The following is a 16,661-nucleotide window of genomic DNA, read 5'->3' on the forward strand; positions in this document are numbered from 1 at the left end:
ATTAGGTTGCTTGGTAATTAAAATGCTATACATACAGGCGAGCACACTCACAAATATATGCGTTCTTCTTTGCGTAGCTCATTCTTCAAAGAGTCGGGAAGATTCTGGGTTAGACATCTTAAGTACTCAAATTACAGGTTGTCTCTTCCCTCTGATATATTCATTAATGTGTGTGGGTTTGCTTGTAGATGTGTGTGTCTCTTTTTCTGCGTCACTTGCTCATTAACCCCATCTGCAGTGCAGAGCAGGGCGATTTTGTTCCCCTAATGTCTGGAACGTGTTTGCGTTATGGGCTGTCCCTCGTACAAAGGAAAAAGAGTAAAATAGAATAGAATAGAATTCTTTAATGGCCAAGTGTGATTGGATACACAAGGAATTCGTCTTTGGTGCAGATGCTCTCAGCGTACATAAAGAAAAACAAAATACATTTGTTAAGAATCATAAGATATAACACTTAGTGATAGTCATAGGGTACTAATAAGCAATCAAATTATACTGGGAAACAAATAAAACAATATAAGTTGTAAAGATAAAAGCAACATGGTTACAGTCATAAGTGGGAAGAGATAGGTACTAGGAAGGATGAGAAGAAGAATAGTAATACAACAGTGGTGGGTTTCAAAAAAATTTAGAACCTCTTCTGCAGGTGTGGTCTGCTTTGTGGGAGTGGCTTGACGGCCATGTGACTGGGTGGGAGTGGCTTGCCAGCCATGTGACTGGGTGGGTGTGGCCAACTTGTAAAATGTGGTGAAATGTGGTGTATTGTAACAATTGTTGTGATTTTATACCTCCTCCGTGTAATGTAATGTCTAGTCGTGTAACATGTGATTTATTTATTGTACGCCGCCCCGAGTCCCTTCGTGGAGAGGGAGCGTCTAACAAGTCTAATAAATACAAATACAATACAAACTCATTTAACAACGCTCTTGCTTAGCAAGCAAAATGTTGGCTCAGAAACTCTGGCATTTGAAGCACGCAAGTCTTAAAGCTGTCAAGTTACAAGACCCTTGCACCCCTAATCCTTTAGAAAAAAACCCCCAGGGGTGTTCAAACTTGACAGCTTTAAGACTTGTGGACTTCAACTCCCAGGATTCCTCCTCTCGCTCTTCATCTTGGTGATGGGCGGATGGGCGGGGGGAGGGAGCTGGAACCGGTTCTAAACAGCACTGGAGATTTGTGGAACCTCTTCTATAGAAAAGGTTAGAACTGGCAGGAACCCATCCCTGTAATACAGTCTTAGTAGGTAACATGACAGTGTTGTGGGAATTATTTGTTTAGCAGAGTGATGGCATTCGGGGGGAAAACTGCTCCTTGTGTCTAGTTGTTCTGGTGTGCAGTGCCCCATAGCATCATTTTGAGGGTACAAGTTGAAACAATTTATGTCCAGGATGTGAGGGGTCTGTAATTATTTTCACAGCCCTCTTTTTGACTCATACAGTCTACAGGTCCTCAATCGAAGGCAGGTTGGTGCAATTGTTTTTTTCTGCAGTTCTAATTCTTCACTGAAGTCTGTGTCTGTCTTGTTGGGTTGCAGAACCAAAACAGACGGTTATAGAGGAGCAGATGACAGACTCAATGATTTCTCTGCAGAACAGAATCAGCAGCTCTTTGGGCCATTTGAGCTTCCTGAGTTGGTGCCTTTTTGATGATATTTTTGATGTTAGGTGTCCATTTTAAGTCTTGAGATGCAGTACTGCACTCTAACCCCTGTGTCACTATGGCTCATATTAACCGTAAGTTTGTAGAACATTTTGAAGGTCATAATTCATTTTAGGAATGTTTTTCCTAAAAAAAGAGAGGACGGTCAGGATCACTCACAGAAAGTGGGATAGATAAGACTCTCATCGATTCTATCAATAGGGGCAGTTACCCCAATTGGATGATTACATTTTTCATTCATTGTTGTTGTGCCTGGAAGTAACAACTGCGAGGAAGTAACAGACGGCTGCTTTCCATTTGACAGGAACATCCCTGATCATTTCATGTTGGCTCAACCATGTAGATGGTTACTCCAGAAGGTTGCAGAAGATTGGGTCAACAGAATAGAGCAATACAATAGAATACAATAGCAGAGTTGGAAGGGACCTTGGAGGTCTTCTAATCCAACCCCCTACCTAGGGAGGAAACCGTATACCATTTCAGACAAATGGCTATCCAACATCTTCTTAAAGACTTCCAGTGTTGGGGCATTCACAACTTCTGGAGGCAACTTCTGTTCCACTGATTAATTGTTCTAACTGTCAGGAAATTTCTCCTCAGTTCTAAGCTGCTTCTCTCCTTGATTAGTTTCCACCCATTGCTTCTTGTTCTACCCTCAGGTGCCTTGGAGAATAGTTTGACTCCCTCTTCTTTGTGGCAACCCCTGAGATATTGGAACATTGCTATCATGTCTCCCCTGATCCTTCTTTTCATTAAATATACATATCCAATTCCTGCAATTGCTCTTTATATGTTTTAGCCTCCAGTCCCCTAATCATCTTTGTTGCTCTTCTCTGTACTCTTTCTAGAGTCTCCACATCTTTTTTTACATCGTGGTGACCAAAACTGAATGCAGTATTTCAAGTGTGGCCTTACCAAAGTATTATAAAGTTGTATTAACACTTCACGTGCTCTTGATTCTATCCCTCTGTTGATGCAGCCTAGGACTGTGTTGGCTTTTTTGGCAGCTGCTGCACAAAACTGGTTCATATTTAAATGGTTGTCCACTAGGACTCCAAGATCCCTCTCACAGTTTCTCCTATTGAGCAAGGTACCACCTATACTGTAGCAGCAGTCTTCTCTCTGTGTGATACAGCCCAAAAAGCACCATGTCACTTGTTTTTCTAAATATTTGATTAGCACTGGTGCTAGAGCAAATCAAGCCAATATATCACCAAAATTGTGATCCCTATTTATTCTGTTTGTAACTTCCATTGAATTTAAGAGACATGTAGAGATTGTACTATGGATAGAACCAGTGGTGGGATTCAAATAATTTAACAACTGGTTCTCTGTTCTAATAACTAGCTGGGTAGGCGGGACACGGTGGTCATGTGACTGGGTGGGCGGGGCCAATTCAATGTTACGCGATCGATGGGCGCTTCGCCTTAGCTTTTACAATGTAATAAGGTTTAACTGGAGAGGCACTTTCTGTAAGCAGGGCAATAAAGATTAGGCTAGAAATAACACCAGAATGTTTCCTTCCTGTCTTCCTTACAGGATTAGCCCCGTGGAAAAAAACAAAAGGAGATTTCTTCTAACAACCAGTTCTCCGAACTGCTTAGAAAATTAACAACTGGTTTTCCCGAATAGCTGCGAACTGGCTGAATCCCACCACTGGATAGAACAAAGTAAACTGGGCAGTTTTAAAACAGCGTGAAAAAGGAAATAATAACTTGAGTTGGCCATGAGGAGTTTATTGCAAAAAATTGTTTCGCCGCTGGTGGGATACTAGAAAAGTTTGACAATTCATAATAGATGGCTTAATTAAAGTAGCTAAGCTTAGCTGGACTCCCTTCTCCTGTATAATCTAAGAAGCTGGGCCTACAGCCTTCCAGATGTTATTGGACTGCATATTCATGTTTGTGGGATTGGTGGAGATAGGATCCCAGTAAAACCCGCAGAAACTCCCTTCCCACCTGTGATGTAAATTATGATCCAGACATCTTCCTAAAATTAGCAGCTTTCAAATCTGGAAGGGAGCCCTCCTGCCTAAAAAAAATGTGATAAAAATAAGAAGTCTAAAAGAAATGAGTGATTCATTAACTGCATATTCTACCTATTGATCCTGGCATTGGCTCTCCTGACCGATAAGTCCCTTTCTTTCCACCTAATATACTGTATATGCTGGAAATGTGTGAATTAGGGAACAAATAAACAGGCACAATTAAAAAGCAAAGCTCCCAGCAGCAGAAAAATAAACTTTGTTCATTTATTTGACAAACACAGTTTAGCTTTAATTATTTACACTAATGCTCAGCACTATCTCATAGTAGTAAATGTTCAGTGGTATATTTCTGCAAAAGTAATTAAATCTTTTTAATGTGCAATCTCATCGCAGCACAGTATCTCTTCATACATCCCACATGAGCCATGCCGTGCGCCAACTGTTTGTTCCTACGTGATAGTTACAGGGTGCACAGATAAAGGAGATGCAGTGTTATCAGATTTTGAGTGTGCTTTAGAATACCGTATTTTTCGGAGTATAAGATGCACCTTTTTCTCTCAAAAAAGAGAGTGAAAATCTGGGTGCGTCTTATACACTGAATACAGCATTTTCTTTGCCTCCAGAAACCCCACCCCATTCACCAAAATGGACATGCAGAGCCTTTAGGGGGCTTTTAGAGAGCTCCTGGGGGCTGGGAAGGGCAGAAATGAGCAGAAAATGGGCCTTTCCCCCCTTGTTTTTGCTCCCCCGGGCCCCAGGAGCACTCTACAAGCCTCCTAAAGGCTATGCATACCCCCCCCTTTTTTTTTTTTACAAAAAATGGGCCATTTCTGGGAGGTTTGCAGACTGCAAAAACGGCTTTTTTAATTTACCTCTTCAAAATCTTGGTGCGTCTTATACTCCGAAAAATATGGTACTTTATGGCATTGCTTTATGCTTCAAACTTGATCCCCTCGTGGTTCAGGTGAGTGGATTTGCCTTCATTCACCTGGAGTGATTTTTGCATTCAGAGCAGAAGCAGAATTTTGCTAAATATCAAGCATCTCCAATATGTCCTAGAAATGTGGTAAAACGGGTCGTGTCATTTCCCCCCCCTGCTGTTGTAACTTTGGTCATTAAATGAACTGTTATAAGTCAATGATTACTTGTATTTATTATGTTGTCACTTTTCCTCTTCTCTGTTTTTTTTTGCTCCTCCTCTCAATTCTAGTCTTTCTTCTTTCTTTAATTTTTATTAGTAAAAATCTAATACAAGCAAATCAAAAGTCTTAATAAAATTGTGTTTTTGGGTGTGGGTGTGGGTGTATGTGTGTATCTTTCTATGTGTGAGAGTTTGGTGTCCTCCTATCGCCTTGCAAGAAACATCTGGAGCGCAAGTGAGAGATCCAAGGGTGGGATCCTACCGGTTTAAAAACCAGTTTGCTGAGCATGCGTTTGCCCAAACTGGTCTGAACCGGTAGAATCCCACCCCTGGAGGGATTTCTAATCCTCTCCTTGTCCAGAGAGGTTTTGTTGGATCAAGCTTGTCACCAGTCCATCAGTTGTTGCTCTGTTGTCATCACACTCTTTTGAAGATATCTGTTGTGGTCCGCCGGCAGCCTGCAGAGCTGGCAGCAGAGTCAGACAGCAAGGAGGCTGGGGAGGAACATGGGCCAGTCCTGGAGTCTGGGGAAAGCTCGGATGTGGGCTCTGCGTCGGAGGCAGAGAGGGGGGCAGGGTGATTTGGGAGTTATGTGCTACCTCCGGAGCCTCCAGAGTCAGACATCAGCGAGGCAGAAGAACAGAGGGAGCCTGTTCCCCGTTTGTGCATGTGCAGAGCTTCCAGAAGGCAAGAACACTTAAGACAGAAGGGGCGACTTGGGAGTAAGGCTTGGAGGTGATTGGCCCCTCCCATAGGACATTAAGGAGGAGCAAAGGCACATGAGCCTTTGCAGGAAGCAACTTGCTTCCTGCTGGTCAGTTTACCTTCTGAAGCTCCGTTTTGACTCTTTGCTCTGTGTGGCCTTGCCCAGCTAATTGCCAATTAAGTCTTTGGCAGTGTTTCAAGGAAGATAAAGGTGGGCGCTTATCAACTTTATCCCGAAAGACTGCAGGACTCTTTACAACTATTTGGGAGTCATTACGGGCTGTGAATGAACATAATTCTCAGCCTTTGAAATAAAAAGAGGGGTTTGGGGACTAAGCACCTGCTTTTTACTGTATCAGGAAAACTTAGGTCAGAACAATATCTACTTTTCCATTTTCTTCACCTGGAAGTTTTAATAATGGCCAATGCCTTGAATCAGGCCAAGAAGCATTTTGTTAAAAATGCTATTTCTTAAGTGTAGGCATCCCCCCCCCCCCTGTAATGTCTCATCTATTAGGATTTTGCACCAGCTGTAGCAAAATGTAGTCTTCCAAGGTAAATACTTCTAGAGCAAATGACACTAATGTTCTAGCTCGGTGTCAACCTGGCTTGAAGAAATGTCATAGGTTTAAATCTTGAGTTAAGCCTTGGTGATCCGTAGCGATAAAAGATCTTTAAAGAAGGTTAATGGCAGTAGCTGGCGTTACTGCCAGTTCGCATGCACAGAACTAAAACAAAAAACAAAAGATGGCAGCAGCGATGGTGGTGACTGGGGAATTGGTTCAGGGGCATGGCCAGCCTGGGTCTCTGCTGGTTCTGTGACCCAGGCCGGCATACCCCTACCAGTTCGGCCACACTGGGCCGAACCTGTAGGAACCCCCCTCTGGTTCATGGTGAAGAAAAGGTTGAGAACCACTGCTCTAGATGCAACATGACATGAGTTCAATTCTCAGCCATTAGTGTACCCAGCTGAGGTGAGCATAGTGTCCACCAGCTGATCCAATAGGATATTCAAGTCCAGGAAAACCTCTAATTCAGGGGTGCCAAGCTTGATTTCATTGAGGGCCACATCAGGGTTAGGTTTGACCTTGGGGGGGTGGGCGTGGCCAGGGTGAGTGTGGCCCCTGAGCTCCATTTTCACTGGCAGAGGCACCACGGTCCTTTACTGTTTCCAGGACGGTCCCATGGCCAGATCTAAGCACCCTTGAGTTTGACACCTCTGCTCTAGATTGTGCACCAGCTCTTTTGGGGCATATACAATCAATCTGGAATATAGATGGAACAGAGGGTCCAAAAGACTACCATTGTTAATGGCTTGATCTTGCTGAAAAATCAAGCACGACCAGAACGAACATAATTGCTTCCTTTGGGTTCCACTGCCAATGGAAGAGTAACCAATATGACTTGGCGCAAACTTTACTGTGAGAGATTCATAAAATCTGCTTTATCCGAACTGGTTTGTATTTGCTGCCCTATTATCCTTGCCATAAGCTTTCCCAACAGGGGAATGTTGGCGATGAGCAGAAGTTTTCCATAATGGGTGGATCAAGGGATGGCATTTTGAAGAGGGGTACAGCTCGCCCTCACCCAAAGAAGCATTTGCGATATCTTATATTTGGATTCCTGGATCCTTCTTGATAGCTCAGTAAGCCACAAGGGGCAAAGAGTCCATTCACACTGAAACTCACCCCTCAGGACATTTTCCCTGCATTATTAAAACTTTTTATGTGTGCTATCTTCAATCTCCAGTCGCTACATCTAAGAAATGACCTCCAACCAGCCTTCAAATTTTGCCATAGGCAAAACTCCAGAAGGGGTTTTTGGGGGGGCTTATGTTTTTTTTAAATGGACGTTAACTTTTAGGCAAGAACTTCCAAAACTTCTTGACAACTTGAGAATCAATGATCAAAAGAAATGAATATGGATGCAATGAGTCTCCATACTGATGATAATACAGAGAGTAACAGTATATGTACCACTGCAGCTTCTGGCTGTATGCATTTGGCAGACAATGGTTGAAATTTGTAGCAGCTACAAAGTGAATTTCTACCTCCAGATATCACAATCAAGAAACTTGGCAATCACCTCAAAATGAAAAAAGAAAGAAAGAAAAGGTTGGGAGGAAACCACCGGAGATTAGCAGATAGTGCGACAATGGTCTTTGAATGTTGGTGAAATGCTAGCGTGATCTAAATTAGGAATGAAGAAACACAAGTTGTTAGGCAGACTTAAAACTATAGCCTGGGAAATCACTCAGCCTTCCTGCTATTGACATGTTTGAGAAGTATATCAGATTCTTGGTCTTTAATGAAAGTAAAAGTAGGCTTTCAAGCTCTTGAGTTGGTCAAGCTGCTATAGAGACAGCTTTGTGTTTTATCTGACTTGAAAGGACGGAAAGATAGAGTTACTGAAGAAATAAACAAGTGGCTTGAAGTATTGGTGGAACAGGAGGAGGAGGAAGTGAAATAAAGAATTAATCATCATCCTTTGGGACTACCATCCTTGGTAAACAGGAGATGTTGGAAAGACTCCATCATGATAGCACTGTAGAAGACAGGACAATGCAGTGGTGGGTTGCAGGCGGTATGCCCCAGTACGGGCATACCGGAGCCTGCTGGGAGCACCGGATACCATTCTGGTATGGTGCTCCGGAGGGCCCACCCACCCACCTGAGCTCCTTACCTGTCTTTTAAGTCTTCAGCACTTCCACACATATGCACAGTGCATATAGCGCCTGCGAGATGCTCCGCTGAGCAGCTGGAGCATCACGGAGGCTCACGGAGGTCCTAAGATGTATGAGCGTACTGCACACATCCATGTGGACAGCACCAAGCCCTTTCCAACCATACTGGTTGGAACTGGATCCAGAACCCACCACTGGGACAAGGTCACATGCAGCAGAATCAAAAGGAGTCCTTCTCACATATAAAGTATGTTTGATATATAAAATCTGAAGTGAAGAAATGCCTATTTTCATCTAAATTCTAAACAAACATGGTCGTAAATCATTACATTCAAATATTGTGGCCTGCCAGAGGAGCTGGTGACAGACTCAGACAGTGAGGAGGTTGGGGAGGAACATGGGCCAGTCCTGGAGTCTGGGGAAGGCTCTGATGTGGGCTCTGTGTCGGAGGCAGAGATGGGGCCAGAGCCGTATGCCAGTTATCAGCTGCCTTCAGAGTCGGATATCAGTGGGGCAGAAGAACAGCTGGAGCCTATTCCCAGTGTGCACATATGCAGAGCTGCCAGAAGAAGGGAACAGTAACAAGGAACAAGGGCCGACTCGGGAGTAAAGGCAGAGTGGATGGTGAATGGTCCCTCCCATAGGGAGTAAAGAGGAGTGAAAGGAGAGTAGAGTTTGCAGGAGACAATTAGTTTGATTAATTAGTATGAAGATTTGTTCGTGGCTCTCAGGGACTCCTTGCCAAGTATTTTCTTGTTGCGTTTGGAAGATATCGGCCTGGCAGCTCTCCAAGCCTGATAAGGTCTGTTGTTGTTAATTCACCCTTGAAAGACTGTTTGCCGGGACTTTGCTGGACGTGAATGAGAGGAATTGACATCAGCTTAATAAAAAGGGGTTTTGTCGGGACAAGGAGTCTGCTTCGTGATTTTGGGAAGCCTAGGTCAGAACATCAAGGAGGACTTTTGAAAGATCACTACATCCAATATCTAAAGTACAGGTGTCAAACTCGCCCCGTCACGTTGTCTTCACGTGACATTTCACGGTGTTTTCCTCCTTATTACCTGGGGTGGGTATAGCCTGTGCATCTGGCCCCCAGGCCGCCAGTTTGACAACCCTGCTCTAAAGTATCCAGTATCTAGCTACCCCAAATGCAGATCCTTCATCACTCAGGTAGCATTTGAATCAATGAAACGATTCTAAGATTGACTCTAGGAATGGACCTACCATATTTTTCAGAGTATAAGATGCACTGGAGTATAAGATACACCAAGATTTTGAAGAGGCAAATAAAAAAAAAAGTTTTTGCACTCTGCAGACCTCCCCAAAACAGCCAGTTTTTCGCAAAAACGAGCCTGTTTTTTTCTTCAAAAAAAGGGCATGAATAGTCTTTAGGAGGCATGTAGAGTGCTCCTGAGGGTGGGGTGGGCCCAAAGATGAGCAAAAACCGGCCCATTTTTTTACAAAAATGGGCCCATTCCCTCACCCAAATGGCATGCATAGCCTTTAGGAGGCTTATAGAGTGCTCCTGGGAGCTTTTACTTTACTTTACTTTTATTTCGATTTTTATACCGCCCCCTCTCCCCAAAGGGACTCGGGGCGGTGTACAGTCAAATAAAACACATAAAATGCAAAATACAAACATAGAAACATAGAAACATAGAAGAGGAGGCAATAAGACACTGTACAAAGTAAAGTAGATAAAAGCAATATTTCAACAATCCTAAAAATACCCAATTAAAATTACCCAGTTAAAATATATCTGCCAGGAGGTATAGTAAGGTTATGAATGGTCCAGGCCGGCTAAACGGAACAGGTGAGTCTTCAGTTTTCGTCGAAAGGAGGGGAAGTCGGTGGTGGTTCTGATATCGGGGGGGAGGTCATTCCAGAGAGTTGGGCCCATCACAGAGAAGGCTCTACTCCTAGGTGCCGCCCGTTGGCACTGCTTAGTGGACGGCACCCGGAGGAGTCCTTCCCTGTGAGAGCGAATCGGTTGCAGGGAAGTGTGTGGTAGGATGCGATCCCGCAAGTACCTAGGTCCTGAGCCATGGAGCGCTTTAAAGATGGTAATTAACACCTTGAAACGCACCCGAAAGACCACTGGCAGCCAGTGCAGCTCCCCACAGGAGCTGGGTAAATTGAGCAAAAAAGAGCCCGTTGTTCGCTCATTTCTGCCCTCCCCAGCACCCAGGAACACTCTGAAAGCCTCCTAAAGGCTATGCATGGCCCTTTTGGTGAATGGGGTAGGGTTTCTGGAGGCAAAGAAAATGCTGTATTCAGTGTATAAGACGCACCCAGATTTTCAGCCTCTTTTTTGAGGGAAAAAGGTGTGTCTCAGACTCCAAAAAACATGGTACTTACTTGGGATCAGTGGAAGATCATAGACAGGATAGCACACAGGCGACATTAAAATTCCAACAAATTATGGAGAGATGGAGGCTCGGTTCAGGTAGTCCTCAACTTACAACCATTCATTTAGTGACTGTTCAAAGTTACAACGGCAGTTACAACAGCACCAAAAACATTACAATGGCACCGTAAAAAAAAAATGATTATAGCCATTTTTTCACACTTTCGACCGTTGCAACCTCACCATGGACAATGATCAAAATTAGGATGCTTGCCAATGGGCATGTATCTATGGGGGTTGCAAGTGTCCCGGGGTCATGCGATCCCCTTTTGTGACCATCTGAAAAACAAAGTAAACAGGGAACCGTGTTAACTAACTTAACAACTGCAGTGACTCACTTTAACCCCTGTGGCCAGAAAGATCATCAAATGGGGCAAAGTTCATTTTACTGATCTGTCTTACTTAGCAACATAAATTTGGGGTTAATTGTGGTCGTAAGTCGAGGACTACCTGTGCTTGGCTGGGGAAAAAAACAAGGATGGACTGAAATTCCCTCTTACCCTTAAAGTTACCTCCAGATGCCCCAACAAATTGCCATTGATAGAGATGATTTATCCTATTAATTTTCAACTAATTGAGCCTTGTCAATTAAAGACTAGAGGCGGCGTTTGCACAATATGTAAAATTTGGTTGGTTTGCTTTAAAAAAAAAACTCAGACTGGTTGGTAAGTTGACGATGCCATGTGTCATACACACATACAACAGTATGGTTTAGTTTAGTGGACAATTTAAGGAACTGCTAAAGATAACAGCAGCTAGATGGTAAATCTAATGGCATTCATCATTTGATTAGATAATTAGGAGCTACAGATGGAATCATCACTTCTCAAATTTGAAAATTACCATTTCTTCAGTAAAGCAGTTGCAATTAAAGCCTATAAGAAGGCCATTATTATGGGGCCTTCTCCTAGATCAGTGTAAGGCAACTAAAGAAGTAGCCATGCGCCATTGGACAAAGATGTTTAGATTCCCTTCCTGCGAACACATTAATGCCTAATAACTTTGGCATGAGCATTGCTAGGCTTCCTCCGGGATTCATTCCACCCTGTGTACATCTCTAGTCACATGATTGCTTTGGATGTGGATCCAATGCTTCACTGTATCAGGATATCAGGATAACGACAGATCTCCGCTCCTTCCGCACGAAACTCAAGACCCACCTGTTCCAACTAGCCGGCCTGGCTTAATCAGAACTTCTAACCTCCCTGGCAATTTTAAACTGTATATTTAAATCTTTTGGGTATTTTAATTGTTTTAATTGTATTAATTTTATTGTTATTTATTTTAACTTTGTGGTTTTTACTTTTTGTATTGCTAATTGTTGATGTATTTACCTCCTCCATGCCACATGCCTTTATATTTGATTGTACGTCGCCCCGAGTCCCTTCGCGGAGAGGGCGCGACTGATAAATTGAATCAAATAAATAAATAAATAAACTGTAATGTTGCCATGCTTATTAATTCATAGAGTCAATGAATGAGATAAGCACCTCCCCCCATAGTTGCCATGAACCTAGAGAAGATAATGGAAAGTAAAAAGAAGCCGGTGAAGCTGTGGTCATATACTGGGAATTGTATCATCCGCTAGAGATGATATGGGGCACCACAATCTGCCTTTCTTGTGATATAATGTGCAGTTGGAGAAGAAATGGTGGGAATGTGCAGCATTGTTTCCCAGGAAGGAGACAGCACATTCCAGAGAAGGGCCCAAGACAAGAGACTACAGAGTCCTGAACTGAATTGTAGAGAGAGGGAAAGGTTCAGGGTAGCCACATCCAAACATCTACTGGGGTATATCTATCAGTTTAGAAGATTATAGCTTTAGTCTGGTAAGATTCTGTCTATTAGGTGCAAATGAAGAAGTGGACTCACTTGAACATCACTGTATCATAGTGCTTAGGCTTGACAGTTCTTGTTTGGTACTGGCACTGGGAAGTAACCACAACTGCCTTGATGATTCTGTAAAAAGGAGTTCATGAGTTCCTATTTGTGCACTTGATTGCAATATCCAGATACAGCAGGGCACTATATTTTGGTATAATCTTAAGGGTCTAATTATCGAGTGAATTGGGCTTATTAATGGCAAAAGCAATGTTTTGATGCGTTCTGAAGACCACATCCAAGACCAGAATGGCAAAGAATGAAGACTAGATAAAGGTCAAGGTTCCCCTCGCACATATGTGCTAGTTGTTCCCGACTCTAGGGGGTGGTGCTCATTTCCATTTCAAAGCTGAAGAATCGGTGCTGTCCAAAGGCATCTCCATGGTCATGTGGCCGGCATGAGTAAAAGCCAAAGGTGCATGAAACACTGTTACCTTCCCACCAAAGATGCTCCCTATTTTTCTACTTGCATTTTGCAAGTAACTTGGTGCTCGGGATTCAAACCGCTGAATTGCCAACCTTCTGATCAACAAGTTCAGTGTCTTAGCCACTGAGCCACCGTGTCCCTGAAGACTACATAATCTCTACTAAATTTATGATTCTGTACTGTAGGTACTACCTTCCTGGTGGGATCTTACACATATATGGGCTGGCAGAAAAATGGAACACCCTATACATATGTGTTCCATACCGCAACCTGGGAAGCAGAAATGACATCCCAACATGCATACATCTGTGACTCAGCAAAGACTTGTAAGCCCACTTAAGCATGCTTGGATGGGAGAAATAGTTGGTGGTTCTGGACGCCTAATTATCAGGAAAAATATTGACAATTTGGACAAGGTTCAGAGTAAAAGAAACAGACGTGGCCAGAGGACCAGGAGGAATTTACATCTGAGGAAAGATGAAAAGAGCTGAATATGCAGAGTGCATCCAGGAGATAATTAAGAGAGGATGCTGTGTGGGGTTCAGAGCAGCTCCTACCTTGGCATCAAGGTTGGGAAGAGATGATTTAGAGCGGCATCTGGAAGTAGAAATAGAAGCCATTTAGAAGAAAAAGGGAAGAGAGAAATAACACTGCTAAAAACTTCGGAGCACCCAGAGACATTTAGGTTATGAAACAGATTTTTAGAAAACGTCTATCGTGGCCGTATGAAATATTAAGATCATCTCAGATCAAGAGAAGACTTTGGGGTCTCCAAATAAAAATCCCAGCGCTAAATTGTACAGGGATTTGGATGCTCTGAATCTGACAGCTTGAGTCTCCCTGGGAAGTGGCAAAGCAGTAAGGGGAAAGTATGACATTGATCTCTGGAGATAATATGATAACTTAACAGCATTTTTTAAAAAGAAAGGTCTTTGTCATGTACTTGGGTGTAAAACATTAGATATTTCTGGAATAAGGAAGGAATTACTAGTAAGTTTCTTCTACTCATACCAAGGACTGTCATTTTGGGAACAGATCTTCAGTTTGAGATGCAGACAACATAGACCAGGAATGACTAACCTTTTTGTCATTGCATGCCAAAAGCTGGTGCCCGAACCCATAATGCAATGTGTGCATGACACCCGCCTTGCCCCCCTGCCCCCTGCGCATGTACGTGTGCCCCAGTGATGGGTCTGCGTAGAAGCTGGAGCATCGCGGAGGCTTGTGGAAGCGTCATTTGATGCTGGAATGCATGCGCGCACCGCACCCATGCATGTGGGTAACTCCGGGGCCATTCCAACCGTACCGGTTGGAATAGAATCCGGAACCCACCACTGGTGTGCCCCCCCATGCCCTTTGTGGGGCCTAGCAGGTCTCCATGCAGCCTCCTGGGACCATAAACAGGCCATGGGGAGCACGTCACACATCCCTGTGCTCCCCCCCTCATGCATGTGCGCATGACTTCCCCACACACACATACACGTGCATCTCCTGCATGCACATGCATGGCAGAGGCATGAAAATCAGCTGGCCGGTGGGAGGTGCGTGCACATGTGGCCGGTGGAGCTGAGCTGGGGCGACAGCTTTCATACCTGCAAAGAGAGCTCTGCATGCCGCCTGCATGCTGTAGATTCACCATCACTGACATAGACCCATCCCTGAACCTGTCTTCAACCATGAAGGAACACAGGGCAAAAAACATCCTGCGCCAAGAAGTCTCCACTCCCATTGGCACAATTCACCTGACTCTGAGGACAGGGATAAACGTCCAAGTGGCCTCAATGACCCTCTAAAAGGATGCAAATGACCAGCGGTCTGCAAGGAGTATCAATCCTTCCATTCCCAGCCATCCAGTCAGAGCTGAAGAAGCTTCTTGGAGGAGAAGCGAAAGGTCTTCAAAGGAAAAGCAAGGAAGTCCAGTTGCCTCCTGAAAAAAAAGCACCTTTGGGACAACCGTGACCTGGATGACTGAGATCCTCCATAGACTATTAGGGGTAACGTGATAGATAGTCTTCCAGTACACAAGGGATGGTCACGGAGAGAGGTGGACTCATTCTCCAAAGCTCCTGAAGGAAGGCTAAATAGCAATGGGTGGAAGTTCATTAAAGAGAGATCCAATCTGGAATTAAGGAGAAACGGATTGACATTATGCGATACAATACAATAGCAGAGTTGGAAGGGACCTTGGAGGTCTTATAGTCCACCCCGCTGCTTAGGCAAGAAACCACAGACCACTTCAGACAAATGGCTATCCATCTTCTTCTTAAAGACTTCCAGTGTTGGGGCATTCACAACTTCTGGAGGCAAGCTGTTCCACTGATTCATTGTTCTAACTGTCAGGAAATTTCTCCTCAGTTCTAAGTTGCTTCTCTCCTTGATTAGTTTCTATCCATTGCTTCTTATCCTACCCTCATGTGCCCTGGAGAATAGGTTGACTCCCTCTTCTTTGTGGCAATCCCTGAGATATTGGAACACTGCTATCATGTCTCCCCTAGTCCTTCTTTTCATTAAACTAGATATTCCCAGTTCCTGCAACCGTTCTTCATATGTTTTAGTCTCCAGTCCCCTAATCATCTTTGTTGCTCTTCTCTGCACTCTTTCTAGAGTCTCCACATCTTTTTTACATCGTGGCGACCAAAACTGAATGCCGTATTCCAAGTGTGGCCTTACCAAGGCATTATAAAGTAGTATTAACACTTCACATGATCTTGATTCAATCCCTCTGTTTATGCACCCTAGTTGGCTTTTTTAGCAGCTGCTGCACATGGCTGGACATTGAGAACAATTCACCAATGAAACAGCTTGCCCCCTGCAGTTGTGGGTGCTCCATTGCGGGAAGTTTTCAAGAAAGGATTGGACAACCATTTGTCTGGGATGACATCAGATCTCCTGCCCTGAGCAGGGGGTTGAAGGAGAAGACCTCCAACATCCTTTTCTGGTCCTATTAGGCTATGATTCTATGAGTCTTAACGAGACTCTTGTCAATCCCTTGTGGTTGTATGCTGTGCATTTTCTGTATTTTGTTGATGGGCATCGGCTACCATAAAATAAAACAAAGTGGGCTCAATTCTTCCAGAGAAGAACACAGGAGTACGAGAAGAAAAACACAGAAGGACAAGAAAAAAAAATGAATTGGGCTGGAAGCCTTTCTAGCTGTGGGAAACTTGAAATCTACCCTAGTTCCTACACATCGCATTTGCATGCCAGCCTCTTTTTCGGAGAGTAATAAATAGAAAATGTTGCCACCAAGGATAGAAAACCTGTGGAACCAACTGTTGCAAGAGGTCACCAAGTCATATGCTGGAGGCTGTATTTTTTAAAGGGCTGGATAAACTTTATGGCCAAATAACATCTGTACACTCATTCATGCCAGAATAATGATGATGGAATTTCATGCTTCAGAGTGTAAGATGATTGCCACATGGTTCAGGGAGGAATTTGTCTTCCCGGTTAAAAAAAGAGAGAGCAGAAATGAAGCGGTGCCAAAGGAAGAGGGGGCATTGATGGAAGGCGTGACTTTCTTCATCGAAACAAAGGGGTTCGCATGCATTTCCGTGTGCGAGAAAATACTTAATGAAGAAAAAGGAATAGCACCCCACTACCATGTTGAAATGCCAGGGAAACATCTCAGACATGGAGAGACGGGAAGGAATCTGTGCCCTGCACATATTGTCATAAATCATATTTCTGTGTTCCTAGTGCCCCGTTCAAAAAATGCTGAGGGCACCCACCGTATCTTCTCCTCCCCTTCTTTATTCAACAAGGCAGACT

The sequence above is a fragment of the Natrix helvetica genome (assembly GCF_964273705.1).
Source record: "Natrix helvetica genome assembly, chromosome: 6".
In the NCBI taxonomy this organism is placed as follows: domain Eukaryota; kingdom Metazoa; phylum Chordata; class Lepidosauria; order Squamata; family Natricidae; genus Natrix; species Natrix helvetica.